Genomic DNA, 11513 nt, shown 5'->3' on the forward strand with positions numbered 1-11513 from the left:
GATTTGGTCAATTTATTCACTAGGTTTTGGTCACTTTTTGGGCATGGTTCTTAAATGAAAATTGTGTCATTTAGTGTCTATTTTCATTCCCAATTGGTCTCATACCAATTGGACTTGTAAATTTTCAGTTTTGGTCCCTCAAAGGGACCTTGGTCCTGCTGCCATCAACATGACCACATTGAATCCGAATTTGCTTTTGGCTCAAACACTTCTAACACACTTCATTTGGTCACAAATGACCATTTCTCACTTCAAACTAGGTCAAAACATCATTTACCAATTTTTCACATTTTTGTCTCTAAATCCTAAATGTCCAAAACCCTAGTTCACCAATTCTTTCATTTAGCTAATTCAAAGCCTTTAACCATAGTCATTCAACTCCTTAATGCTTATATACCCTTTTAATTCAATCAAACCATGCAATAATACCCCCATACACATGCTGGCCAAAATTCAGTTTGGTCCTTCAGCAATTTATTTCATTTCATTTTAAGTTTATTTCTAAGTTAATTAAGCTATAAACACAACTAATAAACTAATTTTGCAACTTAAATCACTAACCTCAATCTTTGATGTCCAATTCCTCAATTCTCTTCTTTTTTCTTTTTCTTTGCTCCTTCAATCTTCTTCTTAGGTTGAGATAACAAGCTTTGATGGGGTGTTTATGGAAAATATTTAGGTTAAGTGAGGAAATTCAAGCCTAAGTTCAAGTTTCAATGGAGGTTTAACAATGGAAAAGGGAGAGAGAGAGTGAGGGTGGCACATAGGTGAGGAAGAAGACTTTTATGTTTTTTTTTTCTTTTCTTTTCTTTTCCTTTTTTTATGTCTTAGGAAGACCATAAATCACTTTAATTAAATTTATTAATTATAATCTTTATGGCATCATGCATGATGTCATGTATGATGTCATCTCCCTTCACTTTTTCATTTTCTTTTTTTTTCATTTATTTTTTTCTATTAGCTCTCTAATTTAATTCCCGACTCTGAAATTTTCTTTTCTCTGATTTTATTTGACAATTAGGTCAGGAGTCAGCTCTCGGGGTCAATTGACCAAATTGCCCTCACCGGTTCAACCCGGTTTGCAAATAATTCAATATTTCTTCCAGCTCCCTGACCTAATTATTTGACTGGCTTAACAACCCTTTTCCATGATTTTCTCTTTTCCACTGTGTTCGTAATGGTCCTAAGGACCCCAGCGTCACATTTTATGGTTCTAAATTTGAGTTTAAATCGACTTCGCAGTCCTTCCCGATAAGGTCACCCTTCACTGTGACTCTCGGCTCGTTTAACTTCTTATGTTCTGTTTTTCCTATTTATACTTAACTAATTGACAATTACTAATTATTTGTGTTTATGGCTTCTCTAGTTGTCTTAAGTGTGGTTCTAATCCCCTTAATTGTCCAGACCGACTCCGGTCACCGGAACAGTAAAATATACCATGCTATACAAATATGGGTGTTACAGAAAGAAACAAAGGTTGGGGGGGGGGGGGGATAATTCGTAGTCCAAAGAAGAAATCAGAACTCAGAAATTAAGAACTAAAATTAAATATGAAACTCTCAAATTAAAAAAACTTTAGTCCAAGTTAATTCTCATTCCAATGCATTAATTTGATCATAGATAAAAGAAATACAATTATCTCTTGTTGAATACTTAACGTAGATTTACTGAACAGCGAGGTAAGCCCCTGACTTCCCTCTACTCATCAATTTGAGCCCAGTACTCTTGTTGACTCTAATTATTAACTGAATTAGTATTTAGCAATTCTCATCAAATTAATAATTTCTTTAAGAATAGGAAGTAGTTAAGTTGAACAACAATTTATGAACCATAAATCATTTAATTCACCCTATTGTTTCCTTAGGTTATCATCGAAAACTGGGATCATAATTAATAAAACCTAATTGCTACTCATGTTCATTCTTACACAATAATTACGGATTATGAAGATGATCTAGGAATTGATAACATCAAACAATTAACTAATAGGCTTTTTTAGTAAATCATTATATAGATTAAAGACAATGAAATCAGAAAACAATAGATATTCAAAAAGACATAAATTAAATTAAGAACCTGATCTCACAAATCAAGCAAAAGAACTTGAATCCCTTGAACTGAATTAAAAACTTAGCCACTCATGTTCTTGGCTTACAGAAAATTGAAAAAGAAATCTAAAAAGAGAATGGAGAATGAAGGTGTTTTTGAGGTCGAGAGGCTACTGAATGGTTCCTTGTGTCGGCTGCTGCCTCTTCTATTTATAATAAATGGTCTAGGGTTAGGTTTTTAGAGTCTCTGTAAAAAATTATAACTGGAGCAAAATCAGGAAATTGATTGTTGACAGATACACGAGTCATGTATCACTATATGGCCCAGGGCCATGTAACTTACTGCACTGAATGGGTATGTTTTGCATTGGCACAGAAGGTTACACGAGTCTTCAGGATTTACACAGGTCAAGTTACACGGCCCATGCACTTTGTTTCTTCCTCAGTTCTCTGGATTTTTTCTTGCAAAATGTTACACGGGTCTGTGATTATGCTTACACGACCCATGTACTTTGTATCAACAACGCTTCTCAATCCTTCAACCTTTCCAAGTTTCCTTCCACACTTCTATGTTCTGGGACTTCACCAAAACTCTGAAAAATACAGCAAGAGTCAAATTAATGCAAATGCTGAAAATTTCTCTATTTAACACAATTATTTCAACAACTCTCTAAACATATGCCTAATAGATAATTATACTTTAATCAACCAAATTAGGCATAAAGATACCCTATAAACTTTAAATGTGATAGAAGTAAAATTTATAAATTATGCACTTATCAAATTCCTCCACACTTATTCCATGCTTGTCCTCAAGCATGACTTAAATTCTTAATCAACTCCACTTAGAAGTTTCTTCACTTCACCCTATCACAACATTCTTCTAACAAAAGATTAAAAGTTTGAAAGAAGAGGCAAGTAAGGTAATAACCATCATAATAAATTCCATCAACACCATACCAATTTATCAACAATTCTCCAACACAAAACGAAAGGCTTGAAATCAATTAAGCTCACACAATTAAAGTTCCATAAAATTTTAAATCAATACACACCAAAACACAAGGCTAATTTATCAAGGCACAAGAATTATATCTCTTTGCAAATCTTAGGGGAGATAGAAATGCCCTTTTTTTATATTTGAAATTGGTACTTTTCTCTTGTCATAGTTATTTTTTTTTTTATTTCAACCGTCACCTTTAGAAAAGTACCTTGCTCATATCCTAGCTAGCTTTTGGCATGAGAATCGACATGGAGTTCATAAAGACCCTTGGTTAGTTTGCCTAAATAAAATAGCAGAGCAATTTTTAAGTTCAACCTTCTATATCTCTAATTTATGCATCTACATATTATAAAGTGCCCTGATAGATTAAACAAAGTTCTGAAATATGCATGACACTAGTTTAAAGCACACATAACTAATCATTTCACCATTAAATCAAGCCTAAATGATTTATGCATAAAAAAATTGCTCTATGGTATGGAAAAGAGGGAAAATCCATCATTAAAGTTACTATTACCTTGCCCAAAATCTCAAAAATTCAATCTAAAATAGAAAAGTCATTTCAAGGACAAAGAACTTCTCTTTGAGAGTTAATATAGAATCATGAATCAAGCTTATGAGAATAAATTTATTTATTTATTTAATATTTAAAAATGTTACAGCAACAAATTTCTCCTCCCCCACACATAAAACTTACATTGTCCCCAATGTAAAGCCTAAATGCAAAAGAAAAGAAAAAAAAATGCTAAAAAATAAAATAAAATAAGGGAGAAAAAAAACAAATCTGATTGTGGCTAACAAGCCACCCATGGGCTGCCTCCCAAGTAGCGCCTTGGTTTAACGTCGTTAACTCGACATGGAAAAGCTCCTTAATCAACTGAATGCTCCTGAAACCCCTCATAAAATGGCTTCAGTTCATGACCATTAACCTTGAACACTTTGTTAGTTCCTAAACTTTGAATTTCAACTGCACCATAAGGAAACACATTAGTAACAACAAAGGGTCAAATCCAATGAGAACGCAACTTACCAAGCATCAGCTTTAATATGGAATTATATAATAAAACTTTTTATCCAATCACAAACTGCTTCCTTATTTTATCATGGAATGCCTTTGTCTTTTCTTTATAGATCTTAGAGTTCTCATAAGCCTCAAGTCGAATTTCTTCTAATTCCTACAATTGTAATTTTCTTTTCACACCAGTAGTATCCAAATCCAAATTACAATGTCTAACAGCCTAATAAGCCTTATGTTCTAACTCAATAGGAAGGTGACACAACTTACCAAATACCAATCTGTAGGGAGACAAACCTATGGGCTTCTTATAAGCAGTCCTGTAAGCCCACAAAGCATCATCAAGTATAAGGCTCCAATCTTTTCTATTTGGCTTCACTGTTTTTTCCAAAATAAACTTGATCTCTCTGTTAGATACCTCTGCTTGCCCACTTGTTTAAGGATGATAAGCTATAGATATTCTATGGAAAACACTATATCTCTTCAATAATGCCTCAACAGTTCTATTACAAAAATGTGTGCCCCGATCATTGAATAAAGCTCTAGGAACTCCAAACCTGCTAAAAATGTTTGACTTGAAAAAAACTACAACAGCTTTAGAATCATCAGTCCTGGTGGCTTTGGCTTCCACCCATTTCGAAACATAATCAACAGTAAGTAATACATAAACAAAGCCAAAAGAAGAAGGAAATGGACCCATAAAATCAATAACCCACACATAAAAAATCTCACAAACAAGTATTGGATTCTGAATCATCTCATTCCTACGGGTTAAACTTCCTGTTCTTTGACATTGTTCACAATTTTTGCAAATTAAATATGAATCATGAAATATAGTGGGCTAGTAAAAACCACAATCTAATATTTTTCTACCTATTCTCTTGGGTCCAAAATGACCTCCACATGCATAGGCATGACAAAAAGCAAGAATAGATTGAATCTCATTATCAGGAACACATCTCCTAATAATTTGATCTGAACAAAATTTTCACAAATACAAGTCATCCCACACATAATACTTAGCATTACTTTTCAAGTCAAAAGGCACAACCTTAGTAACCAAATAATTCACCAAATTAGCATACCAAGGGATCATACCTTGTAATTTAAATAACTACTCATCAGGAAAAAGTTCCTGCAAAGGAAGTGGATCTTCTTGTATCACTAACCTACTCAAATGATCTGATACCAGGTTCTCAGCTCCTTTCTTATCCTTGATTTAAAGATCAAATTCTTGCAGCAGAAGGATCCATCTAATCAACCTTGGTTTTGCTTCCTTCTTTGCCAAGAGATACTTCAATGCTGCATGATCAGAGAAGATAATTATTTTAGAACCAAGCAAATATGATGGAAATTTATCTACAGCAAAAGCTATAGCCAAAAACTCTTTTTCGGCCTTAGAATAATTGCGCTGAGCTGAATTGAGTGTTCTGGATGCATAATAAATCACATGAAAGAGCATCCCAACACGTTGCCCTAAAACTGCACCCATAGCATAATTACTCGCATCATACATAATTTCAAACGGTATAGTCCAATTAGGAGCCTGGATAATAAGGGGTGATGTTAATGCACATTTCAATTTGTCAAAAGCCTCCTTGCACTCTTCACTGAACTCAAAAGGAACATCTTTTTGCAAGAGTCTAGACAAAGGCAATGCTATCTTAGAGAAATCCTTAATGAAACTGGGATAGAAACCTGCATAACCAAGAAAAGAGCATACTTCCCTCACAGTTGTGGGGTAGGGTAAGTTCACAATTAAATCAATTTTAGATTTATCCACCTCAATACCCCTATTAGAGACAACATAACCTAAAACAACCCCTTGTTCCACCATAAAATGACACTTCTCATAATTCCAAACAAGAATTTTCTCAATGCATCTCTCAAGAACAGAAGTTAAATGATGTAAACATGCATCAAATGAATCACCATACACAGTAAAATTATCCATGAACACCTCAATGCAAGTGTCAATGTAATATGAAGATATGCTCGAAGGGTAGGTGCATTACAAAGCTCGAAGGGCATCCTTCTAAAACCAACAGTTCTAAAAAGGCAAGTGAAGGTAGTCTTCTCTTGATCCTCTGGTGCAATCACAATTTGATTATATCTAGAAAAGCCATTAAGAAAGCATAAATAAGACTTACCGATTAACCGCTCAAGCATCTGATCAATGAATGGTAGTGAGAAGTGGTCCTTCCTTGTTGTTGAATTCATCTTGCAGTAGTCTATGCAAATTCGCCATCCACTCTGAATCCTTGTTGGAACAAGTTCATTATCTTGATTTGCTACCACAGTGACTCCTGATTTTTTTTAGCACTACTTGGACTGGACTTACCCATTTGCTGTCTGAAATAGGGTAAATAACTCCTACATCCAGTAGCTTTATAATCTCCTTTTTCACAACCTCCATCATCTATGGGTTCAATCTCCTTTGAGCTTCTCTACTTGGTTTAGCCTCATCCTCTAGTAAAATCCTGTACATGCACACTGATGGACTTATACCTTTGATGTCAGCTATTGTCCATCCAATTGCTTCCTTGTGTACTCTCAAAACCCTAATCAATCTGTCTTCTTGAATCTTTGTTAAATTACTTGAGACGATAACTGGAAATGTCTCATTGTTTCCCACGTAAACATACTTCAAATGCTCAGGTAAAGGCTTGAGTTCAAGAACTGGTGCCTGCACCACAAAAGGTAATAATTTTGTGTGAGATACAGGTAAGTCAATCTTTGATAACATACCTTTTTGGAACAGGAGGTAATGACTGCAATGCCATTACTGCATCTTGAACCTCTATACTTAATGGTGGATTGGTATTAATTTTTTCAATTTCTTGACTAATCACCACTTCTAACTCATCCTCCATGCTTAACTCAAAAACATCCTGCACAATTGTATCAACAACATCAATAGAAAAAGATAGAATGACCATCAGCAGGATACTTCATAGCATTAAAGATACTAAATTTGATAGTCTCTCTATCAAACTCCATAGTTAAGGTACCATCATCCACATCAATTTTTGTCTTGGTAGTTTTTAGGAAAGGTCTTCCAAACAAAATTAAAGCTGACTTTAATGTGGGAACACTATCCTCCATGTCCAGAATGTAAAAATCTGCAGGAAAAATCAACTCTCAAGCCTGCACCAGCACATCCTCAACTACTCCCAATGGGTAAGCATTAGAATAATCATCAAACTGAATAATGACATTGGTTTCTTTCAAAGGACCCAAATTCAAAGTTTGGAAAGCTAAATTTAACATAACATTAATAGATGCTCCTAAATCTGCCATTGCATGTTCAAATTTAGAATCATCTATTATGCAGGGAATAGAAAACGGACCTGGATCCTTACACTTAAGGGGTAATTTTTGCTGAATTAATGCTGACACATTTTCCCCCACACTGATCTTCTCATTATTCCTCAACTTGTGCTTTATAGTGCATAATTTCGTAAGGAATTTAGCATACCTAGGAACTTGTTTGATTGCATCCAGTAAAGGTATATTGACCTCTGCCTTTTTAAAAGTCTCCAAAATTTCTTTCTCTAATTCTTCTTTCTTCGTCTTAGCCAACCTGCATGGGAATGGAGGAAGAACAGAATTATTAACCTTATTCAGTTTAGGTTTAGTATTTACCTAAACTTCAGGAACTTCAGACTCTTTTACTCCTTGCTTCTTCCTTTTTATTGGCCCATGTGGAATCTGATAATCAACTTCTTCCCCACACTGCAATAGTATCGCACTCACATTTTCTCTGGGATTCATAACACTTTGTGATGAAAGCTTTCGAGAACCTTGAGCTTTCAGCTTACTCACAGATGAAGCTAATTGACCAATCTACCTCTCTATGTTTTGAATGCTATTTCTGGTCTCCTGTTGAAACTATTATGTATTATTAGCTAAAACCTTAACAATTTCATCAAGTGACATACCTTGATTTGAGGGAGGTAGAGGTGGTTGATTCACTTGTCTCTGCTGTTGGTATTGGTTTTGCACCGGTTGATTCCCATAACTCAGATTATGATGATCTCGCCATCCTGGATTATATGTATTAGAAAAGGGTACCTACGTTGTGGCTGTCCATAATCTCCGACTGCATGCTGTCCATAATTTCCTACTGCATTAGCATGTTGCATTGATTCATCCTCTTGTAATATAGGACACATGTCAGTTGCATGACCCGAACCCAAAGAAATTCCACATACCTTAACAGTTTTCATATTCCCTAGAGCTAACTGCCTTACCAAAGAAGTTAAATCAGAAATCTGTTTCTCAACGTTAGATGTACTTACCTCATTAACCTTCATAGGTGTGTGATCCATTCTCATTCCAAACTGATGAGAATTTGCTGCCATGTTAGCAATCAACCTCCTTGCTTCATCTAGTGTTTTGTCAACCAAAGCTCCTCCACTGATAGCAATTATCATATTGCGATCTGATGGTTGTCAAATCCACCAGAAATTAAATTAACTGAAATCACCAATTATGAAATATTTTCTGTAGTAAGTGATAAATCCATATCGAACCCTAGAGACTGAATTATTAAATTTCGTGTGTTTGTGTAATGGAAAAAAGAAACAAAGGTTGGGGGGGGGGGGTAATTCGCAATCCAAATAAGAAATCAAAAATCCAAAATTACGATCTAAAATAAGAAACTCTCGAATTAAACAAACTTCAGTCCAAGGTAATTCTCATTCCAATGCATTGATTCGATCATAGATAAAAGAAATACAATTATCTCTTATTGAATACTTAACGTAGATTTACCAAACAGTGAGGTAAACCCCTAACTTCCCTATGCTCATCAATTCGAGCCCGCACTCTTATTGACTCTAATTATTAACTGAATTGGTATTAAGCAATCCTCATCAAATTAATAATTGCTTTAAGAAGAGGAAGTAGTTAAGCTGAATAACAATTTGTGAAGCATAAATCATTTAATTCATCCTATTGTTTCCTTAGGTTATTATCAAAAACTAGGATCATAATCAATAAAACCTAATTGCTACTCATGTTCAATCTTACACAATAATTATGAATTATGAAGATGAACTAGCAATTAATCACATCAAACAATTAACTAATAGGCCTTTTTAGCAAATCATTCAATAGATCAAAGACAATGAAATTAGAAAACAATAGATATTCAAAAAGTTATGAATTAAATTAAGAACCTGGTGTCACAAATCATGGAAAAGAACTTGAATCCCTTGAACTGAAATAAAAACTTAGCCACTCATGTTCAATGCTTATAGAAAATTAAAGAAGAAAATTGAAGAAATCTAGAATGTGAATGGAGAATGAAAGTCTAATTCTCTCTTTTTGAGAGGCTGTTGAATCCTCTTGTGTTGACTGTTGCCTCTTCTATTTATAATAAATGGTCTAGGGTTAGGTTTTTTTTAGAGTCTCTATCAAAACTATAACTGGAGCAAAATCAGGAAACTGATTGTCGACGGATGCACGGCCCGTGTATCACTACACGGCCCAGGGCCGTCTAACTTATTGGAGCTGAATGGGTACGTCTTGCATTGGCACAGAAAGTTACACAAGTCTACAGGATTTACACGAGTCAAGTTACACGTCCCGTGTAGTTTGTTTCTTCCTCAGTCCTCTAGATTTCTTTTGGCAGAATGTTACACGGGTCCGTGGTTGTGCTTACATGACCCATGTACTTTGTATCAACAACGCTTCTCAATCCTTCGATCTTTCAAGTTTCCTCCACACTTCTATGTTCTGGGACTTCACCAAAACCCTGAAAAATACAGCAAGAGTCAAAATTAATGCAAATACTGAAAATTTATCCATTTAACACAATTATTTCAATAACTCTCTAAACATATGCCTAATAGATAATTATACTTTAACCAACTGAATTAGGCATAAAGATACCCTAGAAACAATAAATGTGATGGAAGTAAAATTAATAAATTATGCACTTATCACGGTCCATTGCTAAGAGTCCCTCATAGAAATACTGAATCAACAGCTGCTCACTTATTTAATGATGGGGACAGCTTGCACACAGTTTCTTAAATCGCTTCCAGTACTCATACAAGCTCTCTCCATTGCACTGCCAGATGCCACGAATTTCTTTTCTTATGTTGGTAGCATGGGAAGTAGTGAAATACTTCTCCAGAAATATCTACTTCATCCCATTCCATGAGTTGACAGATCCGGAAGGAAGGTAATACAACCAATCCTTAGCTATGTCTTCTAGTGAGAAAGGGAAAGCTCGAAGTGTGACACCCCTTACCCATCTATAGTGTAGCCGAGCAAGTTATGCTACTTAGTGTGCCGGAGCACTAATTTATGTTTCTATTACAATTTATCTCTTTCTAATTCATTCATTTTCAATTTTTATAAATCTGAATTTAACCGTAATTTTATAGAAAATCTGGCAGAGTGCCGGCTGTAAATTGGAAAAACAGTTCTTCTGAACCTGTTTAAAAACACTTCCAAAATAATTTCCAAATCCAAACTCCATTATACACATTCAAGTCAATCTCAAAAATCTCAATCTCAAATCACAAGACTATTTTCAAAACTTTTCTGTTCACTTCATCTCTTAAAGCATATTCACAATAATTCTCAACATTTCCTTTATCAACATACATTATGCAGAAAATCTCAATAATATGAAATTTCATATATTTACATTAATACATAATTACAGGAGTTTATAGTTACAATCCAAACTAATACAAAATGCAAAATACAAAAGGGCCACCTATAGTCCTAATGTCCTACCATATGCAGTGCAGATGTGAGGTGACTCTGAATTCCTGATGTAGCTCTGTAGGCTCACCCTGTCTGGTGTCTGCTGGGCTCCCCAGCTAGGTCTCCAGTACCTGCGCGTGGCAAAAGCGACGCGCTAAGCAATTCTGCTTAGTGGTGACAATATAAAATAAAATAAAATAACATAAAGTGAAACGAATATGCAGAATGTGTGTTTACATTTTTGGTAGACGTGACTTCTGATATTAATTTCATTATTATTTGATTAAACTTTGGTAAGGTTTATTATCATTGCCCGAGCAACCCATACTAGTTGATTGGATTGGATAAACGGGTAAACCGGCACTGGGTACTAAGTACCTCGGACCATCACACCATCGATAACATTGTGTCTCCCGGTGTGCAACAGAATAGCTAATAAGCTGTAACAATTATCAGGGTTAAAACCCAAGTATATCAACTCAAATAACATAGCCAAAGGCTATTATGTCACAGAATGGCATGGGAAAGCCATGAAACACAGAATGGCATGAAGCCATATGCAGTATTGCTAACAGAACCCTATTGGCATGCCAAGCTATCTAAACCATTCTTGTTAGGTATACTAGGGCATTTTACACTTTTGAGTTTTACAATTTTTGAATTTCAAGTTTTGGTGTTACTATTCACTTCATTAGTCAACCAAAAGGTTGACTTTTGCATA

The 11513-nt window shown here is 34.9% G+C and overlaps 1 non-coding gene across 1 annotated transcript; it reads left to right on the forward strand.

Annotated features, from left to right (window-relative positions):
• Positions 1–10071: 10071 nt before the first annotated feature.
• LOC131180507 (small nucleolar RNA R71) lies at positions 10072–10178 on the forward strand. Its single transcript, XR_009149274.1, has one exon. It is a non-coding gene; the product is annotated as a small nucleolar RNA R71 (small nucleolar RNA).
• Positions 10179–11513: the final 1335 nt, after the last annotated feature.

The sequence above is a fragment of the Hevea brasiliensis genome, chromosome 5, assembly GCF_030052815.1.
Source record: "Hevea brasiliensis isolate MT/VB/25A 57/8 chromosome 5, ASM3005281v1, whole genome shotgun sequence".
In the NCBI taxonomy this organism is placed as follows: domain Eukaryota; kingdom Viridiplantae; phylum Streptophyta; class Magnoliopsida; order Malpighiales; family Euphorbiaceae; genus Hevea; species Hevea brasiliensis.